The sequence below is a fragment of the Amia ocellicauda genome, chromosome 11, assembly GCF_036373705.1.
Source record: "Amia ocellicauda isolate fAmiCal2 chromosome 11, fAmiCal2.hap1, whole genome shotgun sequence".
Taxonomy (NCBI): Eukaryota; Metazoa; Chordata; class Actinopteri; order Amiiformes; family Amiidae; genus Amia; species Amia ocellicauda.
In genome coordinates this window covers 25,548,995-25,572,078 of record NC_089860.1, presented here as the reverse complement: position 1 = coordinate 25,572,078, position 23,084 = coordinate 25,548,995, and the positions used below count along the sequence as shown (strand labels likewise).

At 52.8% G+C, this 23,084-nt stretch overlaps 17 non-coding genes and 16 pseudogenes across 17 annotated transcripts; 17 read left to right on the top strand and 16 right to left on the bottom strand.

Annotated features, from left to right (window-relative positions):
* Nucleotides 1–138: 138 nt before the first annotated feature.
* Nucleotides 139–302, top strand: LOC136763710 (U1 spliceosomal RNA). Its single transcript, XR_010821036.1, has one exon. It is a non-coding gene; the product is annotated as a U1 spliceosomal RNA (small nuclear RNA).
* Nucleotides 303–489: 187 nt separating this feature from the next.
* On the bottom strand, nucleotides 490–609 carry LOC136763814 (uncharacterized; annotated as a pseudogene).
* A 568-nt stretch (nucleotides 610–1,177) lies between these two features.
* On the top strand, nucleotides 1,178–1,341 carry LOC136763684 (U1 spliceosomal RNA). Its single transcript, XR_010821012.1, has one exon. It is a non-coding gene; the product is annotated as a U1 spliceosomal RNA (small nuclear RNA).
* Nucleotides 1,342–1,528: 187 nt separating this feature from the next.
* LOC136763841 (uncharacterized) lies at nucleotides 1,529–1,648 on the bottom strand (annotated as a pseudogene).
* Nucleotides 1,649–2,169: 521 nt separating this feature from the next.
* LOC136763709 (U1 spliceosomal RNA) lies at nucleotides 2,170–2,333 on the top strand. The gene has a single exon (XR_010821035.1). It is a non-coding gene; the product is annotated as a U1 spliceosomal RNA (small nuclear RNA).
* A 187-nt stretch (nucleotides 2,334–2,520) lies between these two features.
* On the bottom strand, nucleotides 2,521–2,640 carry LOC136763662 (uncharacterized; annotated as a pseudogene).
* Nucleotides 2,641–3,208: 568 nt separating this feature from the next.
* On the top strand, nucleotides 3,209–3,372 carry LOC136763708 (U1 spliceosomal RNA). The gene has a single exon (XR_010821034.1). It is a non-coding gene; the product is annotated as a U1 spliceosomal RNA (small nuclear RNA).
* A 187-nt stretch (nucleotides 3,373–3,559) lies between these two features.
* LOC136763813 (uncharacterized) lies at nucleotides 3,560–3,679 on the bottom strand (annotated as a pseudogene).
* A 568-nt stretch (nucleotides 3,680–4,247) lies between these two features.
* Nucleotides 4,248–4,411, top strand: LOC136763707 (U1 spliceosomal RNA). The gene has a single exon (XR_010821033.1). It is a non-coding gene; the product is annotated as a U1 spliceosomal RNA (small nuclear RNA).
* Nucleotides 4,412–4,598: 187 nt separating this feature from the next.
* On the bottom strand, nucleotides 4,599–4,718 carry LOC136763661 (uncharacterized; annotated as a pseudogene).
* A 563-nt stretch (nucleotides 4,719–5,281) lies between these two features.
* Nucleotides 5,282–5,445, top strand: LOC136763763 (U1 spliceosomal RNA). The gene has a single exon (XR_010821083.1). It is a non-coding gene; the product is annotated as a U1 spliceosomal RNA (small nuclear RNA).
* A 187-nt stretch (nucleotides 5,446–5,632) lies between these two features.
* Nucleotides 5,633–5,752, bottom strand: LOC136763806 (uncharacterized; annotated as a pseudogene).
* A 563-nt stretch (nucleotides 5,753–6,315) lies between these two features.
* On the top strand, nucleotides 6,316–6,479 carry LOC136763706 (U1 spliceosomal RNA). Its single transcript, XR_010821032.1, has one exon. It is a non-coding gene; the product is annotated as a U1 spliceosomal RNA (small nuclear RNA).
* An 870-nt stretch (nucleotides 6,480–7,349) lies between these two features.
* On the top strand, nucleotides 7,350–7,513 carry LOC136763683 (U1 spliceosomal RNA). The gene has a single exon (XR_010821011.1). It is a non-coding gene; the product is annotated as a U1 spliceosomal RNA (small nuclear RNA).
* Nucleotides 7,514–7,700: 187 nt separating this feature from the next.
* On the bottom strand, nucleotides 7,701–7,820 carry LOC136763795 (uncharacterized; annotated as a pseudogene).
* A 563-nt stretch (nucleotides 7,821–8,383) lies between these two features.
* LOC136763753 (U1 spliceosomal RNA) lies at nucleotides 8,384–8,547 on the top strand. Its single transcript, XR_010821074.1, has one exon. It is a non-coding gene; the product is annotated as a U1 spliceosomal RNA (small nuclear RNA).
* Nucleotides 8,548–8,734: 187 nt separating this feature from the next.
* Nucleotides 8,735–8,854, bottom strand: LOC136763840 (uncharacterized; annotated as a pseudogene).
* Nucleotides 8,855–9,417: 563 nt separating this feature from the next.
* LOC136763705 (U1 spliceosomal RNA) lies at nucleotides 9,418–9,581 on the top strand. The gene has a single exon (XR_010821031.1). It is a non-coding gene; the product is annotated as a U1 spliceosomal RNA (small nuclear RNA).
* A 187-nt stretch (nucleotides 9,582–9,768) lies between these two features.
* Nucleotides 9,769–9,888, bottom strand: LOC136763783 (uncharacterized; annotated as a pseudogene).
* Nucleotides 9,889–10,451: 563 nt separating this feature from the next.
* On the top strand, nucleotides 10,452–10,615 carry LOC136763681 (U1 spliceosomal RNA). Its single transcript, XR_010821010.1, has one exon. It is a non-coding gene; the product is annotated as a U1 spliceosomal RNA (small nuclear RNA).
* A 187-nt stretch (nucleotides 10,616–10,802) lies between these two features.
* Nucleotides 10,803–10,922, bottom strand: LOC136763772 (uncharacterized; annotated as a pseudogene).
* Nucleotides 10,923–11,485: 563 nt separating this feature from the next.
* LOC136763748 (U1 spliceosomal RNA) lies at nucleotides 11,486–11,649 on the top strand. The gene has a single exon (XR_010821070.1). It is a non-coding gene; the product is annotated as a U1 spliceosomal RNA (small nuclear RNA).
* Nucleotides 11,650–11,836: 187 nt separating this feature from the next.
* LOC136763760 (uncharacterized) lies at nucleotides 11,837–11,956 on the bottom strand (annotated as a pseudogene).
* Nucleotides 11,957–12,519: 563 nt separating this feature from the next.
* LOC136763703 (U1 spliceosomal RNA) lies at nucleotides 12,520–12,683 on the top strand. Its single transcript, XR_010821030.1, has one exon. It is a non-coding gene; the product is annotated as a U1 spliceosomal RNA (small nuclear RNA).
* A 187-nt stretch (nucleotides 12,684–12,870) lies between these two features.
* On the bottom strand, nucleotides 12,871–12,990 carry LOC136763749 (uncharacterized; annotated as a pseudogene).
* A 563-nt stretch (nucleotides 12,991–13,553) lies between these two features.
* LOC136763702 (U1 spliceosomal RNA) lies at nucleotides 13,554–13,717 on the top strand. Its single transcript, XR_010821029.1, has one exon. It is a non-coding gene; the product is annotated as a U1 spliceosomal RNA (small nuclear RNA).
* Nucleotides 13,718–13,904: 187 nt separating this feature from the next.
* Nucleotides 13,905–14,024, bottom strand: LOC136763737 (uncharacterized; annotated as a pseudogene).
* Nucleotides 14,025–14,587: 563 nt separating this feature from the next.
* On the top strand, nucleotides 14,588–14,751 carry LOC136763701 (U1 spliceosomal RNA). Its single transcript, XR_010821028.1, has one exon. It is a non-coding gene; the product is annotated as a U1 spliceosomal RNA (small nuclear RNA).
* A 187-nt stretch (nucleotides 14,752–14,938) lies between these two features.
* LOC136763726 (uncharacterized) lies at nucleotides 14,939–15,058 on the bottom strand (annotated as a pseudogene).
* A 563-nt stretch (nucleotides 15,059–15,621) lies between these two features.
* LOC136763700 (U1 spliceosomal RNA) lies at nucleotides 15,622–15,785 on the top strand. The gene has a single exon (XR_010821027.1). It is a non-coding gene; the product is annotated as a U1 spliceosomal RNA (small nuclear RNA).
* Nucleotides 15,786–15,972: 187 nt separating this feature from the next.
* LOC136763715 (uncharacterized) lies at nucleotides 15,973–16,092 on the bottom strand (annotated as a pseudogene).
* A 563-nt stretch (nucleotides 16,093–16,655) lies between these two features.
* Nucleotides 16,656–16,819, top strand: LOC136763699 (U1 spliceosomal RNA). The gene has a single exon (XR_010821026.1). It is a non-coding gene; the product is annotated as a U1 spliceosomal RNA (small nuclear RNA).
* Nucleotides 16,820–17,006: 187 nt separating this feature from the next.
* Nucleotides 17,007–17,126, bottom strand: LOC136763704 (uncharacterized; annotated as a pseudogene).
* Nucleotides 17,127–23,084: the final 5,958 nt, after the last annotated feature.

Sequence of the window (23,084 nt, the reverse complement as noted above, 5' to 3'; positions counted from 1 at the left end):
TGTCACAGGAGGCAGGCCTGAACACTGCAAGAAATGATTGATCACATGACCCTTGAGCATCGAGCTGACATTTTACCCACCCTGGGATGGTGATGGGGTCGTGCCAGGCGCCCGTGGCATGGGTCGCCTTTCCAACTCATACTTACCTGGCAGGGGAGATACCATGATCACGAAGGTGGTTCACCCAGGGCGAGGCTCGGCCATTGCACTCCGGTTGTGCTGACCCCTGCGAATTCCCCAAATGTGGGAATCTCGACTGCAAAATTTCTGGTAGTGGGGGACTGCGTTCGCGCTCTCCCCTCATCATTCCTGTACGATGAAAAACAGATCGTTATTGCTTCGCTCCGCTCCTTTCCGCATGAGTGGGTGGGCTGCACGCGTTTACGGAGCTTTTTGTTTTTTTTCTGTTTGTGCGAGAGGCACGCATGGAGGAGAAAATACAAGTGAGGTGTGAGGAATAGGTGCCCCCTGCTGTCAACAGTGTGAAAAAGCTTACAGCACCTGGTATTCCCAGGCACTCTCCCATCCGAGTACTGACCAGGCCTGAGCCTGCTTAGTTTGCGAGATCAGACGAGATCGGTTGATATTCAGGGTGGTATGGCCATAAGCGATGAGAAATGCTCTCTCAAAGTGCTCATATACCTGGTGTGGTGTGGTGCCGTGGCTCCTTGTCAGCTGGCAAATAGTTTCTCTGCTTTCTTTTCTAGAATGATTGTTTTGAATCTCTCTCCCATTCTTCTCCCTGCCTTTCTATCAATGTTTATCTCTACGTCTCAGTCTCTCCCTCTCTGCTGTTCCCATATAATTGGAATAGCACTGATGATCCCTCTCAGCCAATGACAACAAATATTTCCTCCGTGGAATTGACGGGGGAACGTCCACCAGTGTTCCCAAATGAAAAGCCGGGGCTTTGGCCATCGCGGCCGCCCGCCGGGAGGGGCGGGGCCAGAGAGCGTCATGGGAAAACGCTTATCCTCATTTAGTTCTTCAGAATTTCAAGACATCCAGGCAAAAACGACAATTACAAGATGACCCTCAGTGTCACAGGAGGCAGGCCTGAACACTGCAAGAAATGATTGATCACATGACCCTTGAGCATCGAGCTGACATTTTACCCACCCTGGGATGGTGATGGGGTCGTGCCAGGCGCCCGTGGCATGGGTCGCCTTTCCAACTCATACTTACCTGGCAGGGGAGATACCATGATCATGAAGGTGGTTCACCCAGGGCGAGGCTCGGCCATTGCACTCCGGTTGTGCTGACCCCTGCGAATTCCCCAAATGTGGGAATCTCGACTGCAAAATTTCTGGTAGTGGGGGACTGCGTTCGCGCTCTCCCCTCATCATTCCTGTACGATGAAAAACAGATCGTTATTGCTTCGCTCCGCTCCTTTCCGCATGAGTGGGTGGGCTGCACGCGTTTACGGAGCTTTTTGTTTTTTTTCTGTTTGTGCGAGAGGCACGCATGGAGGAGAAAATACAAGTGAGGTGTGAGGAATAGGTGCCCCCTGCTGTCAACAGTGTGAAAAAGCTTACAGCACCTGGTATTCCCAGGCACTCTCCCATCCGAGTACTGACCAGGCCTGAGCCCGCTTAGTTTGCGAGATCAGACGAGATCGGTTGATATTCAGGGTGGTATGGCCATAAGCGATGAGAAATGCTCTCTCAAAGTGCTCATATACCTGGTGTGGTGTGGTGCCGTGGCTCCTTGTCAGCTGGCAAATAGTTTCTCTGCTTTCTTTTCTATCAATGTTTATCTCTACGTCTCAGTCTCTCCCTCTCTGCTGTTCCCATATAATTGGAATAGCACTGATGATCCCTCTCAGCCAATGACAACAAATATTTCCTCCGTGGAATTGACGGGGGAACGTCCACCAGTGTTCCCAAATGAAAAGCCGGGGCTTTGGCCATCGCGGCCGCCCGCCGGGAGGGGCGGGGCCAGAGAGCGTCATGGGAAAACGCTTATCCTCATTTAGTTCTTCAGAATTTCAAGACATCCAGGCAAAAACGACAATTACAAGATGACCCTCAGTGTCACAGGAGGCAGGCCTGAACACTGCAAGAAATGATTGATCACATGACCCTTGAGCATCGAGCTGACATTTTACCCACCCTGGGATGGTGATGGGGTCGTGCCAGGCGCCCGTGGCATGGGTCGCCTTTCCAACTCATACTTACCTGGCAGGGGAGATACCATGATCACGAAGGTGGTTCACCCAGGGCGAGGCTCGGCCATTGCACTCCGGTTGTGCTGACCCCTGCGAATTCCCCAAATGTGGGAATCTCGACTGCAAAATTTCTGGTAGTGGGGGACTGCGTTCGCGCTCTCCCCTCATCATTCCTGTACGATGAAAAACAGATCGTTATTGCTTCGCTCCGCTCCTTTCCGCATGAGTGGGTGGGCTGCACGTGTTTACGGAGCTTTTTGTTTTTTTTCTGTTTGTGCGAGAGGCACGCATGGAGGAGAAAATACAAGTGAGGTGTGAGGAATAGGTGCCCCCTGCTGTCAACAGTGTGAAAAAGCTTACAGCATCTGGTATTCCCAGGCACTCTCCCATCCGAGTACTGACCAGGCCTGAGCCTGCTTAGTTTGCGAGATCAGACGAGATCGGTTGATATTCAGGGTGGTATGGCCATAAGCGATGAGAAATGCTCTCTCAAAGTGCTCATATACCTGGTGTGGTGTGGTGCCGTGGCTCCTTGTCAGCTGGCAAGTAGTTTCTCTGCTTTCTTTTCTAGAATGATTGTTTTGAATCTCTCTCCCATTCTTCTCCCTGCCTTTCTATCAATGTTTATCTCTACGTCTCAGTCTCTCCCTCTCTGCTGTTCCCATATAATTGGAATAGCACTGATGATCCCTCTCAGCCAATGACAACAAATATTTCCTCCGTGGAATTGACGGGGGAACGTCCACCAGTGTTCCCAAATGAAAAGCCGGGGCTTTGGCCATCGCGGCCGCCCGCCGGGAGGGGCGGGGCCAGAGAGCGTCATGGGAAAACGCTTATCCTCATTTAGTTCTTCAGAATTTCAAGACATCCAGGCAAAAACGACAATTACAAGATGACCCTCAGTGTCACAGGAGGCAGGCCTGAACACTGCAAGAAATGATTGATCACATGACCCTTGAGCATCGAGCTGACATTTTACCCACCCTGGGATGGTGATGGGGTCGTGCCAGGCGCCCGTGGCATGGGTCGCCTTTCCAACTCATACTTACCTGGCAGGGGAGATACCATGATCACGAAGGTGGTTCACCCAGGGCGAGGCTCGGCCATTGCACTCCGGTTGTGCTGACCCCTGCGAATTCCCCAAATGTGGGAATCTCGACTGCAAAATTTCTGGTAGTGGGGGACTGCGTTCGCGCTCTCCCCTCATCATTCCTGTACGATGAAAAACAGATCGTTATTGCTTCGCTCCGCTCCTTTCCGCATGAGTGGGTGGGCTGCACGCGTTTACGGAGCTTTTTGTTTTTTTTCTGTTTGTGCGAGAGGCACGCATGGAGGAGAAAATACAAGTGAGGTGTGAGGAATAGGTGCCCCCTGCTGTCAACAGTGTGAAAAAGCTTACAGCACCTGGTATTCCCAGGCACTCTCCCATCCGAGTACTGACCAGGCCTGAGCCTGCTTAGTTTGCGAGATCAGACGAGATCGGTTGATATTCAGGGTGGTATGGCCATAAGCGATGAGAAATGCTCTCTCAAAGTGCTCATATACCTGGTGTGGTGTGGTGCCGTGGCTCCTTGTCAGCTGGCAAATAGTTTCTCTGCTTTCTTTTCTAGAATGATTGTTTTGAATCTCTCTCCCATTCTTCTCCCTGCCTTTCTATCAATGTTTATCTCTACGTCTCAGTCTCTCCCTCTCTGCTGTTCCCATATAATTGGAATAGCACTGATGATCCCTCTCAGCCAATGACAACAAATATTTCCTCCGTGGAATTGACGGGGGAACGTCCACCAGTGTTCCCAAATGAAAAGCCGGGGCTTTGGCCATCGCGGCCGCCCGCCGGGAGGGGCGGGGCCAGAGAGCGTCATGGGAAAACGCTTATCCTCATTTAGTTCTTCAGAATTTCAAGACATCCAGGCAAAAACGACAATTACAAGATGACCCTCAGTGTCACAGGAGGCAGGCCTGAACACTGCAAGAAATGATTGATCACATGACCCTTGAGCATCGAGCTGACATTTTACCCACCCTGGGATGGTGATGGGGTCGTGCCAGGCGCCCGTGGCATGGGTCGCCTTTCCAACTCATACTTACCTGGCAGGGGAGATACCATGATCACGAAGGTGGTTCACCCAGGGCGAGGCTCGGCCATTGCACTCCGGTTGTGCTGACCCCTGCGAATTCCCCAAATGTGGGAATCTCGACTGCAAAATTTCTGGTAGTGGGGGACTGCGTTCGCGCTCTCCCCTCATCATTCCTGTACGATGAAAAACAGATCGTTATTGCTTCGCTCCGCTCCTTTCCGCATGAGTGGGTGGGCTGCACGCGTTTACGGAGCTTTTTGTTTTTTTTCTGTTTGTGCGAGAGGCACGCATGGAGGAGAAAATACAAGTGAGGTGTGAGGAATAGGTGCCCCCTGCTGTCAACAGTGTGAAAAAGCTTACAGCATCTGGTATTCCCAGGCACTCTCCCATCCGAGTACTGACCAGGCCTGAGCCTGCTTAGTTTGCGAGATCAGACGAGATCGGTTGATATTCAGGGTGGTATGGCCATAAGCGATGAGAAATGCTCTCTCAAAGTGCTCATATACCTGGTGTGGTGCCGTGGCTCCTTGTCAGCTGGCAAATAGTTTCTCTGCTTTCTTTTCTAGAATGATTGTTTTGAATCTCTCTCCCATTCTTCTCCCTGCCTTTCTATCAATGTTTATCTCTACGTCTCAGTCTCTCCCTCTCTGCTGTTCCCATATAATTGGAATAGCACTGATGATCCCTCTCAGCCAATGACAACAAATATTTCCTCCGTGGAATTGACGGGGGAACGTCCACCAGTGTTCCCAAATGAAAAGCCGGGGCTTTGGCCATCGCGGCCGCCCGCCGGGAGGGGCGGGGCCAGAGAGCGTCATGGGAAAACGCTTATCCTCATTTAGTTCTTCAGAATTTCAAGACATCCAGGCAAAAACGACAATTACAAGATGACCCTCAGTGTCACAGGAGGCAGGCCTGAACACTGCAAGAAATGATTGATCACATGACCCTTGAGCATCGAGCTGACATTTTACCCACCCTGGGATGGTGATGGGGTCGTGCCAGGCGCCCGTGGCATGGGTCGCCTTTCCAACTCATACTTACCTGGCAGGGGAGATACCATGATCACGAAGGTGGTTCACCCAGGGCGAGGCTCGGCCATTGCACTCCGGTTGAGCTGACCCCTGCGAATTCCCCAAATGTGGGAATCTCGACTGCAAAATTTCTGGTAGTGGGGGACTGCATTCGCGCTCTCCCCTCATCATTCCTGTACGATGAAAAACAGATCGTTATTGCTTCGCTCCGCTCCTTTCCGCATGAGTGGGTGGGCTGCACGCGTTTACGGAGCTTTTTGTTTTTTTTCTGTTTGTGCGAGAGGCACGCATGGAGGAGAAAATACAAGTGAGGTGTGAGGAATAGGTGCCCCCTGCTGTCAACAGTGTGAAAAAGCTTACAGCACCTGGTATTCCCAGGCACTCTCCCATCCGAGTACTGACCAGGCCTGAGCCTGCTTAGTTTGCGAGATCAGACGAGATCGGTTGATATTCAGGGTGGTATGGCCATAAGCGATGAGAAATGCTCTCTCAAAGTGCTCATATACCTGGTGTGGTGCCGTGGCTCCTTGTCAGCTGGCAAATAGTTTCTCTGCTTTCTTTTCTAGAATGATTGTTTTGAATCTCTCTCCCATTCTTCTCCCTGCCTTTCTATCAATGTTTATCTCTACATCTCAGTCTCTCCCTCTCTGCTGTTCCCATATAATTGGAATAGCACTGATGATCCCTCTCAGCCAATGACAACAAATATTTCCTCCGTGGAATTGACGGGGGAACGTCCACCAGTGTTCCCAAATGAAAAGCCGGGGCTTTGGCCATCGCGGCCGCCCGCCGGGAGGGGCGGGGCCAGAGAGCGTCATGGGAAAACGCTTATCCTCATTTAGTTCTTCAGAATTTCAAGACATCCAGGCAAAAACGACAATTACAAGATGACCCTCAGTGTCACAGGAGGCAGGCCTGAACACTGCAAGAAATGATTGATCACATGACCCTTGAGCATCGAGCTGTCATTTTACCCACCCTGGGATGGTGATGGGGTCGTGCCAGGCGCCCGTGGCATGGGTCGCCTTTCCAACTCATACTTACCTGGCAGGGGAGATACCATGATCACGAAGGTGGTTCACCCAGGGCGAGGCTCGGCCATTGCACTCCGGTTGTGCTGACCCCTGCGAATTCCCCAAATGTGGGAATCTCGACTGCAAAATTTCTGGTAGTGGGGGACTGCGTTCGCGCTCTCCCCTCATCATTCCTGTACGATGAAAAACAGATCGTTATTGCTTCGCTCCGCTCCTTTCCGCATGAGTGGGTGGGCAGCACGCGTTTATGGAGCTTTTTGTTTTTTTTCTGTTTGTGCGAGAGGCACGCATGGAGGAGAAAATACAAGTGAGGTGTGAGGAATAGGTGCCCCCTGCTGTCAACAGTGTGAAAAAGCTTACAGCACCTGGTATTCCCAGACACTCTCCCATCCGAGTACTGACCAGGCCTGAGCCTGCTTAGTTTGCGAGATAAGACGAGATCGGTTGATATTCAGGGTGGTATGGCCATAAGCGATGAGAAATGCTCTCTCAAAGTGCTCATATACCTGGTGTGGTGCCGTGGCTCCTTGTCAGCTGGCAAATAGTTTCTCTGCTTTCTTTTCTAGAATGATTGTTTTGAATCTCTCTCCCATTCTTCTCCCTGCCTTTCTATCAATGTTTATCTCTACGTCTCAGTCTCTCCCTCTCTGCTGTTCCCATATAATTGGAATAGCACTGATGATCCCTCTCAGCCAATGACAACAAATATTTCCTCCGTGGAATTGACGGGGGAACGTCCACCAGTGTTCCCAAATGAAAAGCCGGGGCTTTGGCCATCGCGGCCGCCCGCCGGGAGGGGCGGGGCCAGAGAGCGTCATGGGAAAACGCTTATCCTCATTTAGTTCTTCAGAATTTCAAGACATCCAGGCAAAAACGACAATTACAAGATGACCCTCAGTGTCACAGGAGGCAGGCCTGAACACTGCAAGAAATGATTGATCACATGACCCTTGAGCATCGAGCTGACATTTTACCCACCCTGGGATGGTGATGGGGTCGTGCCAGGCGCCCGTGGCATGGGTCGCCTTTCCAACTCATACTTACCTGGCAGGGGAGATACCATGATCATGAAGGTGGTTCACCCAGGGCGAGGCTCGGCCATTGCACTCCGGTTGTGCTGACCCCTGCGAATTCCCCAAATGTGGGAATCTCGACTGCAAAATTTCTGGTAGTGGGGGACTGCGTTCGCGCTCTCCCCTCATCATTCCTGTACGATGAAAAACAGATCGTTATTGCTTCGCTCCGCTCCTTTCCGCATGAGTGGGTGGGCTGCACGCGTTTACGGAGCTTTTTGTTTTTTTTCTGTTTGTGCGAGAGGCACGCATGGAGGAGAAAATACAAGTGAGGTGTGAGGAATAGGTGCCCCCTGCTGTCAACAGTGTGAAAAAGCTTACAGCACCTGGTATTCCCAGGCACTCTCCCATCCGAGTACTGACCAGGCCTGAGCCTGCTTAGTTTGCGAGATCAGACGAGATCGGTTGATATTCAGGGTGGTATGGCCATAAGCGATGAGAAATGCTCTCTCAAAGTGCTCATATACCTGGTGTGGTGCCGTGGCTCCTTGTCAGCTGGCAAATAGTTTCTCTGCTTTCTTTTCTAGAATGATTGTTTTGAATCTCTCTCCCATTCTTCTCCCTGCCTTTCTATCAATGTTTATCTCTACGTCTCAGTCTCTCCCTCTCTGCTGTTCCCATATAATTGGAATAGCACTGATGATCCCTCTCAGCCAATGACAACAAATATTTCCTCCGTGGAATTGACGGGGGAACGTCCACCAGTGTTCCCAAATGAAAAGCCGGGGCTTTGGCCATCGCGGCCGCCCGCCGGGAGGGGCGGGGCCAGAGAGCGTCATGGGAAAACGCTTATCCTCATTTAGTTCTTCAGAATTTCAAGACATCCAGGCAAAAACGACAATTACAAGATGACCCTCAGTGTCACAGGAGGCAGGCCTGAACACTGCAAGAAATGATTGATCACATGACCCTTGAGCATCGAGCTGACATTTTACCCACCCTGGGATGGTGATGGGGTCGTGCCAGGCGCCCGTGGCATGGGTCGCCTTTCCAACTCATACTTACCTGGCAGGGGAGATACCATGATCACGAAGGTGGTTCACCCAGGGCGAGGCTCGGCCGTTGCACTCCGGTTGTGCTGACCCCTGCGAATTCCCCAAATGTGGGAATCTCGACTGCAAAATTTCTGGTAGTGGGGGACTGCGTTCGCGCTCTCCCCTCATCATTCCTGTACGATGAAAAACAGATCGTTATTGCTTCGCTCCGCTCCTTTCCGCATGAGTGGGTGGGCTGCACGCGTTTACGGAGCTTTTTGTTTTTTTTCTGTTTGTGCGAGAGGCACGCATGGAGGAGAAAATACAAGTGAGGTGTGAGGAATAGGTGCCCCCTGCTGTCAACAGTGTGAAAAAGCTTACAGCACCTGGTATTCCCAGACACTCTCCCATCCGAGTACTGACCAGGCCTGAGCCTGCTTAGTTTGCGAGATCAGACGAGATCGGTTGATATTCAGGGTGGTATGGCCATAAGCGATGAGAAATGCTCTCTCAAAGTGCTCATATACCTGGTGTGGTGCCGTGGCTCCTTGTCAGCTGGCAAATAGTTTCTCTGCTTTCTTTTCTAGAATGATTGTTTTGAATCTCTCTCCCATTCTTCTCCCTGCCTTTCTATCAATGTTTATCTCTACGTCTCAGTCTCTCCCTCTCTGCTGTTCCCATATAATTGGAATAGCACTGATGATCCCTCTCAGCCAATGACAACAAATATTTCCTCCGTGGAATTGACGGGGGAACGTCCACCAGTGTTCCCAAATGAAAAGCCGGGGCTTTGGCCATCGCGGCCGCCCGCCGGGAGGGGCGGGGCCAGAGAGCGTCATGGGAAAACGCTTATCCTCATTTAGTTCTTCAGAATTTCAAGACATCCAGGCAAAAACGACAATTACAAGATGACCCTCAGTGTCACAGGAGGCAGGCCTGAACACTGCAAGAAATGATTGATCACATGACCCTTGAGCATCGAGCTGACATTTTACCCACCCTGGGATGGTGATGGGGTCGTGCCAGGCGCCCGTGGCATGGGTCGCCTTTCCAACTCATACTTACCTGGCAGGGGAGATACCATGATCACGAAGGTGGTTCACCCAGGGCGAGGCTCGGCCATTGCACTCCGGTTGTGCTGACCCCTGCGAATTCCCCAAATGTGGGAATCTCGACTGCAAAATTTCTGGTAGTGGGGGACTGCGTTCGCGCTCTCCCCTCATCATTCCTGTACGATGAAAAACAGATCGTTATTGCTTCGCTCCGCTCCTTTCCGCATGAGTGGGTGGGCTGCACGCGTTTACGGAGCTTTTTGTTTTTTTTCTGTTTGTGCGAGAGGCACGCATGGAGGAGAAAATACAAGTGAGGTGTGAGGAATAGGTGCCCCCTGCTGTCAACAGTGTGAAAAAGCTTACAGCACCTGGTATTCCCAGGCACTCTCCCATCCGAGTACTGACCAGGCCTGAGCCTGCTTAGTTTGCGAGATCAGACGAGATCGGTTGATATTCAGGGTGGTATGGCCATAAGCGATGAGAAATGCTCTCTCAAAGTGCTCATATACCTGGTGTGGTGCCGTGGCTCCTTGTCAGCTGGCAAATAGTTTCTCTGCTTTCTTTTCTAGAATGATTGTTTTGAATCTCTCTCCCATTCTTCTCCCTGCCTTTCTATCAATGTTTATCTCTACGTCTCAGTCTCTCCCTCTCTGCTGTTCCCATATAATTGGAATAGCACTGATGATCCCTCTCAGCCAATGACAACAAATATTTCCTCCGTGGAATTGACGGGGGAACGTCCACCAGTGTTCCCAAATGAAAAGCCGGGGCTTTGGCCATCGCGGCCGCCCGCCGGGAGGGGCGGGGCCAGAGAGCGTCATGAGAAAACGCTTATCCTCATTTAGTTCTTCAGAATTTCAAGACATCCAGGCAAAAACGACAATTACAAGATGACCCTCAGTGTCACAGGAGGCAGGCCTGAACACTGCAAGAAATGATTGATCACATGACCCTTGAGCATCGAGCTGACATTTTACCCACCCTGGGATGGTGATGGGGTCGTGCCAGGCGCCCGTGGCATGGGTCGCCTTTCCAACTCATACTTACCTGGCAGGGGAGATACCATGATCATGAAGGTGGTTCACCCAGGGCGAGGCTCGGCCATTGCACTCCGGTTGTGCTGACCCCTGCGAATTCCCCAAATGTGGGAATCTCGACTGCAAAATTTCTGGTAGTGGGGGACTGCGTTCGCGCTCTCCCCTCATCATTCCTGTACGATGAAAAACAGATCGTTATTGCTTCGCTCCGCTCCTTTCCGCATGAGTGGGTGGGCTGCACGCGTTTACGGAGCTTTTTGTTTTTTTTCTGTTTGTGCGAGAGGCACGCATGGAGGAGAAAATACAAGTGAGGTGTGAGGAATAGGTGCCCCCTGCTGTCAACAGTGTGAAAAAGCTTACAGCACCTGGTATTCCCAGGCACTCTCCCATCCGAGTACTGACCAGGCCTGAGCCTGCTTAGTTTGCGAGATCAGACGAGATCGGTTGATATTCAGGGTGGTATGGCCATAAGCGATGAGAAATGCTCTCTCAAAGTGCTCATATACCTGGTGTGGTGCCGTGGCTCCTTGTCAGCTGGCAAATAGTTTCTCTGCTTTCTTTTCTAGAATGATTGTTTTGAATCTCTCTCCCATTCTTCTCCCTGCCTTTCTATCAATGTTTATCTCTACGTCTCAGTCTCTCCCTCTCTGCTGTTCCCATATAATTGGAATAGCACTGATGATCCCTCTCAGCCAATGACAACAAATATTTCCTCCGTGGAATTGACGGGGGAACGTCCACCAGTGTTCCCAAATGAAAAGCCGGGGCTTTGGCCATCGCGGCCGCCCGCCGGGAGGGGCGGGGCCAGAGAGCGTCATGGGAAAACGCTTATCCTCATTTAGTTCTTCAGAATTTCAAGACATCCAGGCAAAAACGACAATTACAAGATGACCCTCAGTGTCACAGGAGGCAGGCCTGAACACTGCAAGAAATGATTGATCACATGACCCTTGAGCATCGAGCTGACATTTTACCCACCCTGGGATTGTGATGGGGTCGTGCCAGGCGCCCGTGGCATGGGTCGCCTTTCCAACTCATACTTACCTGGCAGGGGAGATACCATGATCACGAAGGTGGTTCACCTAGGGCGAGGCTCGGCCATTGCACTCCGGTTGTGCTGACCCCTGCGAATTCCCCAAATGTGGAAATCTCGACTGCAAAATTTCTGGTAGTGGGGGACTGCGTTCGCGCTCTCCCCTCATCATTCCTGTACGATGAAAAACAGATCGTTATTGCTTCGCTCCGCTCCTTTCCGCATGAGTGGGTGGGCTGCACGCGTTTACGGAGCTTTTTGTTTTTTTTCTGTTTGTGCGAGAGGCACGCATGGAGGAGAAAATACAAGTGAGGTGTGAGGAATAGGTGCCCCCTGCTGTCAACAGTGTGAAAAAGCTTACAGCACCTGGTATTCCCAGGCACTCTCCCATCCGAGTACTGACCAGGCCTGAGCCTGCTTAGTTTGCGAGATCAGACGAGATCGGTTGATATTCAGGGTGGTATGGCCATAAGCGATGAGAAATGCTCTCTCAAAGTGCTCATATACCTGGTGTGGTGCCGTGGCTCCTTGTCAGCTGGCAAATAGTTTCTCTGCTTTCTTTTCTAGAATGATTGTTTTGAATCTCTCTCCCATTCTTCTCCCTGCCTTTCTATCAATGTTTATCTCTACGTCTCAGTCTCTCCCTCTCTGCTGTTCCCATATAATTGGAATAGCACTGATGATCCCTCTCAGCCAATGACAACAAATATTTCCTCCGTGGAATTGACGGGGGAACGTCCACCAGTGTTCCCAAATGAAAAGCCGGGGCTTTGGCCATCGCGGCCGCCCGCCGGGAGGGGCGGGGCCAGAGAGCGTCATGGGAAAACGCTTATCCTCATTTAGTTCTTCAGAATTTCAAGACATCCAGGCAAAAACGACAATTACAAGATGACCCTCAGTGTCACAGGAGGCAGGCCTGAACACTGCAAGAAATGATTGATCACATGACCCTTGAGCATCGAGCTGACATTTTACCCACCCTGGGATGGTGATGGGGTCGTGCCAGGCGCCCGTGGCATGGGTCGCCTTTCCAACTCATACTTACCTGGCAGGGGAGATACCATGATCACGAAGGTGGTTCACCCAGGGCGAGGCTCGGCCATTGCACTCCGGTTGTGCTGACCCCTGCGAATTCCCCAAATGTGGGAATCTCGACTGCAAAATTTCTGGTAGTGGGGGACTGCGTTCGCGCTCTCCCCTCATCATTCCTGTACGATGAAAAACAGATCGTTATTGCTTCGCTCCGCTCCTTTCCGCATGAGTGGGTGGGCTGCACGCGTTTACGGAGCTTTTTGTTTTTTTTCTGTTTGTGCGAGAGGCACGCATGGAGGAGAAAATACAAGTGAGGTGTGAGGAATAGGTGCCCCCTGCTGTCAACAGTGTGAAAAAGCTTACAGCACCTGGTATTCCCAGGCACTCTCCCATCCGAGTACTGACCAGGCCTGAGCCTGCTTAGTTTGCGAGATCAGACGAGATCGGTTGATATTCAGGGTGGTATGGCCATAAGCGATGAGAAATGCTCTCTCAAAGTGCTCATATACCTGGTGTGGTGCCGTGGCTCCTTGTCAGCTGGCAAATAGTTTCTCTGCTTTCTTTTCTAGAATGATTGTTTTGAATCTCTCTCCCATTCTTCTCCCTGCCTTTCTATCAATGTTTATCTCTACGTCTCAGTCTCTCCCTCTCTGCTGTTCCCATATAATTGGAATAGCACTGATGATCCCTCTCAGCCAATGACAACAAATATTTCCTCCGTGGAATTGACGGGGGAACGTCCACCAGTGTTCCCAAATGAAAAGCCGGGGCTTTGGCCATCGCGGCCGCCCGCCGGGAGGGGCGGGGCCAGAGAGCGTCATGGGAAAACGCTTATCCTCATTTAGTTCTTCAGAATTTCAAGACATCCAGGCAAAAACGACAATTACAAGATGACCCTCAGTGTCACAGGAGGCAGGCCTGAACACTGCAAGAAATGATTGATCACATGACCCTTGAGCATCGAGCTGACATTTTACCCACCCTGGGATGGTGATGGGGTCGTGCCAGGCGCCCGTGGCATGGGTCGCCTTTCCAACTCATACTTACCTGGCAGGGGAGATACCATGATCACGAAGGTGGTTCACCCAGGGCGAGGCTCGGCCATTGCACTCCGGTTGTGCTGACCCCTGCGAATTCCCCAAATGTGGGAATCTCGACTGCAAAATTTCTGGTAGTGGGGGACTGCGTTCGCGCTCTCCCCTCATCATTCTTGTACAATGAAAAACAGATCGTTATTGCTTCGCTCCGCTCCTTTCCGCATGAGTGGGTGGGCTGCATGCGTTTACGGAGCTTTTTGTTTTTTTTCTGTTTCTGCGAGAGGCACGCATGTAGGAGAAAATACAAGTGAGGTGTGAGGAATGGGTGCCCCCTGCTGTCAACAGTGTGAAAAAGCTTACAGCACCTGGTATTCCCAGGCACTCTCCCATCCGAGTACTGACCAGGCCTGAGCCTGCTTAGTTTGCGAGATCAGACGAGATCGGTTGATATTCAGGGTGGTATGGCCATAAGCGATGAGAAATGCTCTCTCAAAGTGCTCATATACCTGGTGTGGTGCCGTGGCTCCTTGTCAGCTGGCAAATAGTTTCTCTGCTTTCTTTTCTAGAATGATTGTTTTGAATCTCTCTCCCATTCTTCTCCCTGCCTTTCTATCAATGTTTATCTCTACGTCTCAGTCTCTCCCTCTCTGCTGTTCCCATATAATTGGAATAGCACTGATGATCCCTCTCAGCCAATGACAACAAATATTTCCTCCGTGGAATTGACGGGGGAACGTCCACCAGTGTTCCCAAATGAAAAGCCGGGGCTTTGGCCATCGCGGCCGCCCGCCGGGAGGGGCGGGGCCAGAGAGCGTCATGGGAAAACGCTTATCCTCATTTAGTTCTTCAGAATTTCAAGACATCCAGGCAAAAACGACAATTACAAGATGACCCTCAGTGTCACAGGAGGCAGGCCTGAACACTGCAAGAAATGATTGATCACATGACCCTTGAGCATCGAGCTGACATTTTACCCACCCTGGGATGGTGATGGGGTCGTGCCAGGCGCCCGTGGCATGGGTCGCCTTTCCAACTCATACTTACCTGGCAGGGGAGATACCATGATCACGAAGGTGGTTCACCCAGGGCGAGGCTCGGCCATTGCACTCCGGTTGTGCTGACCCCTGCGAATTCCCCAAATGTGGGAATCTCGACTGCAAAATTTCTGGTAGTGGGGGACTGCGTTCGCGCTCTCCCCTCATCATTCCTGTACGATGAAAAACAGATCGTTATTGCTTCGCTCCGCTCCTTTCCGCATGAGTGGGTGGGCTGCACGCGTTTACGGAGCTTTTTGTTTTTTTTCTGTTTGTGCGAGAGGCACGCATGGAGGAGAAAATACAAGTGAGGTGTGAGGAATAGGTGCCCCCTGCTGTCAACAGTGTGAAAAAGCTTACAGCACCTGGTATTCCCAGGCACTCTCCCATCCGAGTACTGACCAGGCCTGAGCCTGCTTAGTTTGCGAGATCAGACGAGATCGGTTGATATTCAGGGTGGTATGGCCATAAGCGATGAGAAATGCTCTCTCAAAGTGCTCATATACCTGGTGTGGTGCCGTGGCTCCTTGTCAGCTGGCAAATAGTTTCTCTGCTTTCTTTTCTAGAATGATTGTTTTGAATCTCTCTCCCATTCTTCTCCCTGCCTTTCTATCAATGTTTATCTCTACGTCTCAGTCTCTCCCTCTCTGCTGTTCCCATATAATTGGAATAGCACTGATGATCCCTCTCAGCCAATGACAACAAATATTTCCTCCGTGGAATTGACGGGGGAACGTCCACCAGTGTTCCCAAATGAAAAGCCGGGGCTTTGGCCATCGCGGCCGCCCGCCGGGAGGGGCGGGGCCAGAGAGCGTCATGGGAAAACGCTTATCCTCATTTAGTTCTTCAGAATTTCAAGACATCCAGGCAAAAACGACAATTACAAGATGACCCTCAGTGTCACAGGAGGCAGGCCTGAACACTGCAAGAAATGATTGATCACATGACCCTTGAGCATCGAGCTGACATTTTACCCACCCTGGGATGGTGATGGGGTCGTGCCAGGCGCCCGTGGCATGGGTCGCCTTTCCAACTCATACTTACCTGGCAGGGGAGATACCATGATCACGAAGGTGGTTCACCCAGGGCGAGGCTCGGCCATTGCACTCCGGTTGTGCTGACCCCTGCGAATTCCCCAAATGTGGGAATCTCGACTGCAAAATTTCTGGTAGTGGGGGACTGCGTTCGCGCTCTCCCCTCATCATTCTTGTACAATGAAAAACAGATCGTTATTGCTTCGCTCCGCTCCTTTCCGCATGAGTGGGTGGGCTGCATGCGTTTACGGAGCTTTTTGTTTTTTTTCTGTTTCTGCGAGAGGCACGCATGTAGGAGAAAATACAAGTGAGGTGTGAGGAATGGGTGCCCCCTGCTGTCAACAGTGTGAAAAAGCTTACAGCACCTGGTATTCCCAGGCACTCTCCCATCCGAGTACTGACCAGGCCTGAGCCTGCTTAGTTTGCGAGATCAGACGAGATCGGTTGATATTCAGGGTGGTATGGCCATAAGCGATGAGAAATGCTCTCTCAAAGTGCTCATATACCTGGTGTGGTGCCGTGGCTCCTTGTCAGCTGGCAAATAGTTTCTCTGCTTTCTTTTCTAGAATGATTGTTTTGAATCTCTCTCCCATTCTTCTCCCTGCCTTTCTATCAATGTTTATCTCTACGTCTCAGTCTCTCCCTCTCTGCTGTTCCCATATAATTGGAATAGCACTGATGATCCCTCTCAGCCAATGACAACAAATATTTCCTCCGTGGAATTGACGGGGGAACGTCCACCAGTGTTCCCAAATGAAAAGCCGGGGCTTTGGCCATCGCGGCCGCCCGCCGGGAGGGGCGGGGCCAGAGAGCGTCATGGGAAAACGCTTATCCTCATTTAGTTCTTCAGAATTTCAAGACATCCAGGCAAAAACGACAATTACAAGATGACCCTCAGTGTCACAGGAGGCAGGCCTGAACACTGCAAGAAATGATTGATCACATGACCCTTGAGCATCGAGCTGACATTTTACCCACCCTGGGATGGTGATGGGGTCGTGCCAGGCGCCCGTGGCATGGGTCGCCTTTCCAACTCATACTTACCTGGCAGGGGAGATACCATGATCACGAAGGTGGTTCACCCAGGGCGAGGCTCGGCCATTGCACTCCGGTTGTGCTGACCCCTGCGAATTCCCCAAATGTGGGAATCTCGACTGCAAAATTTCTGGTAGTGGGGGACTGCGTTCGCGCTCTCCCCTCATCATTCTTGTACGATGAAAAACAGATCGTTATTGCTTCGCTCCGCTCCTTTCCGCATGAGTGGGTGGGCTGCACGCGTTTACGGAGCTTTTTGTTTTTTTTCTGTTTGTGCGAGAGGCACGCATGGAGGAGAAAATACAAGTGAGGTGTGAGGAATAGGTGCCCCCTGCTGTCAACAGTGTGAAAAAGCTTACAGCACCTGGTATTCCCAGGCACTCTCCCATCCGAGTACTGACCAGGCCTGAGCCTGCTTAGTTTGCGAGATCAGACGAGATCGGTTGATATTCAGGGTGGTATGGCCATAAGCGATGAGAAATGCTCTCTCAAAGTGCTCATATACCTGGTGTGGTGCCGTGGCTCCTTGTCAGCTGGCAAATAGTTTCTCTGCTTTCTTTTCTAGAATGATTGTTTTGAATCTCTCTCCCATTCTTCTCCCTGCCTTTCTATCAATGTTTATCTCTACGTCTCAGTCTCTCCCTCTCTGCTGTTCCCATATAATTGGAATAGCACTGATGATCCCTCTCAGCCAATGACAACAAATATTTCCTCCGTGGAATTGACGGGGGAACGTCCACCAGTGTTCCCAAATGAAAAGCCGGGGCTTTGGCCATCGCGGCCGCCCGCCGGGAGGGGCGGGGCCAGAGAGCGTCATGGGAAAACGCTTATCCTCATTTAGTTCTTCAGAATTTCAAGACATCCAGGCAAAAACGACAATTACAAGATGACCCTCAGTGTCACAGGAGGCAGGCCTGAACACTGCAAGAAATGATTGATCACATGACCCTTGAGCATCGAGCTGACATTTTACCCACCCTGGGATGGTGATGGGGTCGTGCCAGGCGCCCGTGGCATGGGTCGCCTTTCCAACTCATACTTACCTGGCAGCATCTTGGACTCGGGTTTCCCTTCAATAGCGAGAGAAACCTTTGTCCAGCAGGGGGCTTTTGAACTGTACTTGACAGTCTTTCTTTTTTCCTTGCAGGGAGCTGATCCATCAGGCCAGACCAGACGAGACGGGGAGGTGCCGGTTGACAGAGCTGCAGAGTCCTGGGTCCTTGGAGCGGTCCGGAGGCCGAGGCGAGTGGAGATTGGGACGGACCGGGAGCGACAGGGGACCTAGCCAGAGGGGTCGGAGGACTCCTCACGGAGTGGGTCCCATCCAGAAGCCCGGCCGACCATCTACCCGGAGCCCGGCCTGACCAGGACTGCTCCCCGCTGACGTCACCAGCCAGGATCCAGGAGAGGCCTCGGATTCCAGGGACCGACCAGGCCGATCGGCAACGTCCCTGAGGGAGGCCTCCTGCAGCCAGGGCCCGGACTTCTCCCCGCAAGGCCCGCTCCCTGCAAGAGCCCCGGAGGTGGAAGTTGCTCCCCAGCCAGGTGGACTTGCCCCGACCTCCGGATTGAGAGCCTCCCGACCCTTCTCCAAGGTAGGAAAGTGCAGCATGGCCCAGCGAACCGCCGGTGTGAGGCGCCATAATGCGGTGCGCTTCAGCCGTGAGGCTGGAGCCGAGACCGCGGCCCTCACCCGGCTGGAGTTCAGCAGGTCCGTGCTGCAGAGGGGCCTGGGCTTTGCCCCTTCTGAGCTGAACTGTGTGGTAAAACTGCCTGGACCTAGGGACGTGTTCGAGGTGAGCTTTAAGAACCCTCAAGTGCTGGAGAGTTTTTGGAACCTGTATAGGGAGAAAAAAGACAGCATGCCCCTGAATGACTTTGTGGTCGACGCCCTGACAGATAGAGAGATCAAAATTGTAACTATTCAGTTTTACAACGAAGCAGTGGCAGAGTACGACGTAGAAGTATGGCTGAGGAGACACTGTGAGATCCTGTCTGAAAGTAGGAGAGTTAATGATGAGGATGGGGTCTGGACCGGTGCTAGGCGGTGGCAGGTGCGCCTGCAGGTGGAAGTGGCCGCCATCGGCGGAGTACGCCATCTACCAAGCACCGTGGTTTTAGGAGCAAATAGGGGGCTTGTCTTTTATCATGGCATGCCCAAATTATGTAGGAACTGCGGGGCCCTGGGTCATTTAGCCGCAGCCTGTACCGTTGTTAAGTGCAAGGTCTGCGGCGGGGAACATCAGACCAGGGCCTGCAAGCAGGAGAGGGCCTGCAACCTGTGCGGTGGGGGAGGGCACCTCTTTAGAAATTGTCCCTCCTCCTATGCAAATAGGGCGCGGGCCCTCGGGGGTGGTGGAGAGAGAGAAAACCAAGCGGAGGCTCCTCCAAAGGTGATACCCCAAGATGGGGGTAGAGAGGAAACAATCCTCAGGAGCCTCATAGGCTCCCTCTCTGACTCTGGGTCAGAAGTGGAGGCAGAGGGAGAGTGGACAGTGGTAGCGGGGAAGAGAAGGAGGGCTGAGAAGAGGAGCATGGGTAGGGGGGGCATGATGAAAAAGAGGATTCATTCTGCAGATTCTCCCCCCCCTGCCGGCTCCTCCCCCGCTCCAGAGTCCCCTCCCTCTAATTTTTATACGCCCCACTCTGACTCCGGAGAGGAGAGTGGTGGGCCTTCTCCACTGCCCCGAGTGGGCAGCCTGGTAGATGAGAGGCCCCCTAGAAATAACATTCCTCCTGCCCCACAACTGAGACTTTCCCAGGGGAGGGGTCAGGTATGCCCTCCCGGCAGTAGTGGGAGAGCCGCAGGTCCTCAGGAGACGAGAGTCGGCGCCAGTGTCCTTTCCCAGAAAGACATCAGGGACGTGATGGCAAGGTCACTGGCGCTGGGGGAGGAGGCCTGCGGCGGCAGACAGCCGGGAAGGGAGAGACCACCCCCTCCCCCACCATTAGTTAAAAGAACGACTAGCGGGGTCTATACAGTTTTCTCCCCAGTTGTACATAAAGCCTCTGCCCTGCCATCTGTTCGTCGGGCCTCGGCCTCAAAGGAACCAGGGAGAACCTCCAGCACCACGGGCCCTGAGCCCAGTGGAGTTTTGCCCGCCTTACCGGGTGGCGGGAGCCGAGCCCCCCCCATAGTCTTCCTAGAGGATCAAGCGGTGAGGCAAATGATTGAAATGATGGGTGCTAGCGCTAAGCTAGGTGAGGGAGAAGAGAGGAGTGGGGAAGAGAAAGGTTTCTTTACATGATTGTTACGGAGCGGGTAATTGCCCTCACAGCCATTATGGCATTAACTATTATTTCAATTAATGTGAGGAGCATTGCTGAGGTGAAAAAGAGGACCGATGTTTTAAACTCTCTGGCTGGAATGAAGGCGGATATTATCTGTTTGCAGGAGTGCGGCATCCCGTTCCAAAAAGAATACAAAGATCTCCGGGACACTTGGACCCTAGGAGAATCCTTCTGGTCGGGGTCCAATGTGTCCCGAGCGGACGGGATTGCCGTACTCCTGAAAAACCCCTTCTTAATAGTTAAAACATTCAAGGTTATAGAGGCGGGCAGACTGGCCAGCCTCGATTTTAAATACAAGGGGGCTGTATTGAGGCTGGTCAATGTCTATGCCCCCACCAGCCAGAGAGAGAGAGTCCTCTTTCTCCCTCAGCTACGCCCGCTCCTGATCGGCACCTTGCCAGTTATCATTTCAGGTGATTTCAACTGTGCTCTGAGGGATGTAGACCGGAGTAAGCCCCGCAACGATAGATCCAGCAGGGACCTCGCTGCGTTCGTGGAGGACTTTGAACTCTGCGACGCAGGTCGGGACCTGGTCCCCTTGTTCACCTGGGTGAGTTCTTCTGGCTCCTCCTTCTCCAGGATAGATCTCGTCCTCCTCAGCAAGCCACTGGAGAGGACCGCTATGTCTTCGGAGGCGGTCTTCTTTTCAGACCACAGGCTCCTGACGACAGAGGTGCTCATTCCGAGCACACGGGAGTCGGGGCCTGGGGTCTGGAAGCTCAACACCTCTCTGCTCGATGACCCTCGTGTGATTAAGACCTTTAGCAGACGCCTCGAGGAGTGGAGGACCCTGAAGGACCTTTTTGATTCTCCCATAGAGTGGTGGGAGATGATGAAGAAAAGAACCAAGGGCTACTTCATTCAGCTGGGGAAACGGAAAGCTCGCGAGAGGCGGGCGAGATATTCCCATCTAAACGCCCGCCTCCAGCGCCTGAGTCTTTTACAGCTCAGAGGCTTCGACCTAGCTGAGGAGGTGGCCCGGGTCAAACTGAGTCTCTCCGCCCTCTATCGGGAGGAGCAAGAAAAGATCAAGGTCCTTTCCAGGGTCCGCATCATGGAGGACGATGAGAAATGCAGCCGCTTCTTCTTCAAGAAAACGAAGGAGAGGCGGCCTGCAATGTCCTCCATGATCGACTCCTCGGGGCAAGAGGTGGAGGGCAGAGAGGCTGTTGAGACAGTGGTGCGGGATTTCTACAGGGAGTTGTACGACCAGAAGGTGGTGGATCAAAATCTGATCCATCACTTTCTGTCCCTGTTGGAATCCCGCAATGAGGGGGACGAGGAGGAGGAGGAGGATCCAGAGATCACCACCACTGAACTCTCCCAGGTGATAAAGAGTCTTAACTCTGGAAGGACACCGGGTCCCGACGGGATCCCTGCTGAGTTCTATAAGATCTTTTGGGAGGTGCTTAAGGAAGATCTGGGCCAGGTCCTGGGGTCGATGTACAGAGAGGGCAGATTGGCCCCTTCGATGAAGAAGAGTATCCTCTCCCTTCTTCACAAGAAGGGAGACACGAAAGATCTGAGGAACTGGCGGCCAGTCAGCCTCCTGTGCACCGACTACAAGATACTGGCCAAAGCACTGACGCTCCGGCTGCAGCGGCCACTCCCTCAAGTCGTGGGTCCCGACCAGGTCTGTGGTGCCCGGGGGAGATCGGCGGCCGACAACGCCATGCTGCTCAGGGATGTCGTGGCCTACTCGAACGAGAGAAGGCTTCCCCTGGTCCTAATCAGCTTGGACCAGGAGAAAGCCTTCGACAGAGTGGGCCACGAATACCTGCAGCTTGTTATGGAGAGGATGGGTCTCGCTCTTGGCCTGAGGAGGTGGGTCAAGATCATCTACAGCGGCCTAAGCAGCAGGGTCCTTGTGAACCGCCACCTGACCGAACCATTTCCGGTCAGGTCGGGGGTCCGGCAGGGTTGTCCCCTGTCGGCCCTGCTGTACGTCCTCTGCTTGGAGCCGTTCATGCAGGCGATCCGCCGGGACGTCCGGGTGACAGGTTTCCATCTCCCGGGTTCCGGCGGAGAGCAACTGAAGGCCCTGGCCTATATGGACGACGTGGCCGTGGTCTGCACGGACGCTCCGTCCGTGGCCAGGGTCGAGGAACTGCTGGACGGCTTCTGCAGGGCGACGGGGGCCGCTGTGAATAAGGCCAAGAGCGAGGTCTACCTCTCCAGGGCATGGCCTGTCGGCCGGGGCCCGCCGACCGTGTTCCCTGTGAAGCCGTTTATCAAGGTTCTGGGGATCACGATTGACGGGACCAACACGGGCACCCGGAGCTGGGAGGAGGCCATAGCAAAGGTCCAAAGGAAGATCCACGGCTGGAGCACAAGGACCTTGACGATGGCTGGTAAGGTGCTGGTCGTAAAGGCCATCCTCTTCCCGATACTCCTCTACGTAGGAATGATCTTCCCCCCAGACAAGGGTATCGCAAAACTAGTGACCCGAATTATATTTTGGTTTGTCTGGGGGAGCAAAATGGAGAGGCTGAAAAGAGTGCAGATGGTGAAGGGTACCCTGGATGGAGGCAGGGGGGTCCCGGACGTTGTGCGGCTGATAAAGGCGCAGGGGCTGGCCTATGTGGTTAAGAACATCCAGGCTGCTGGCAAGAAAGTGAGTTTCATGAACCGCTTTTATTTTGCCAGCAGCCTGAGACCATTCGGCCTCTGCGCCATGGACAACACCAGGCCGCACTCGTGGGATCCCCCGCCGTTCTACAGGGCGCTCCGAGCCTTTGCGCTCGAAGTAGGCCTCCATAAAGTCGTGCTGGCCTCCTGGGATTATAAGACCATCTGTAGTCAGATGAGATCTGCCCAGGAGACCAGCCGGATAGAAGATTTCCCTCCCGAAACCTGCCGGTTTATCTGGGCTAACGCTACGCACGTTTGCCTCACGAACACGCAGAAAGATGTCTCCTGGATGGCTGTGAGTCGGTGTCTCCCCACCTGAGTGTTTATGCACAGAAGGGGCATAGCTCCTTATGACACCTGCCCCTATAAGGGTTGCTTGGGGAAGGAGACGGAGGCTCACATTTTTAGTGAGTGCCCCTCCGCCCACAGGGTCTGGCTCCTGTTTTCTCCGTTCCTCCACAGGTTCGCCGTTCCTGCGCGGGCGACCGCCCAGCAGATCCTATACGGT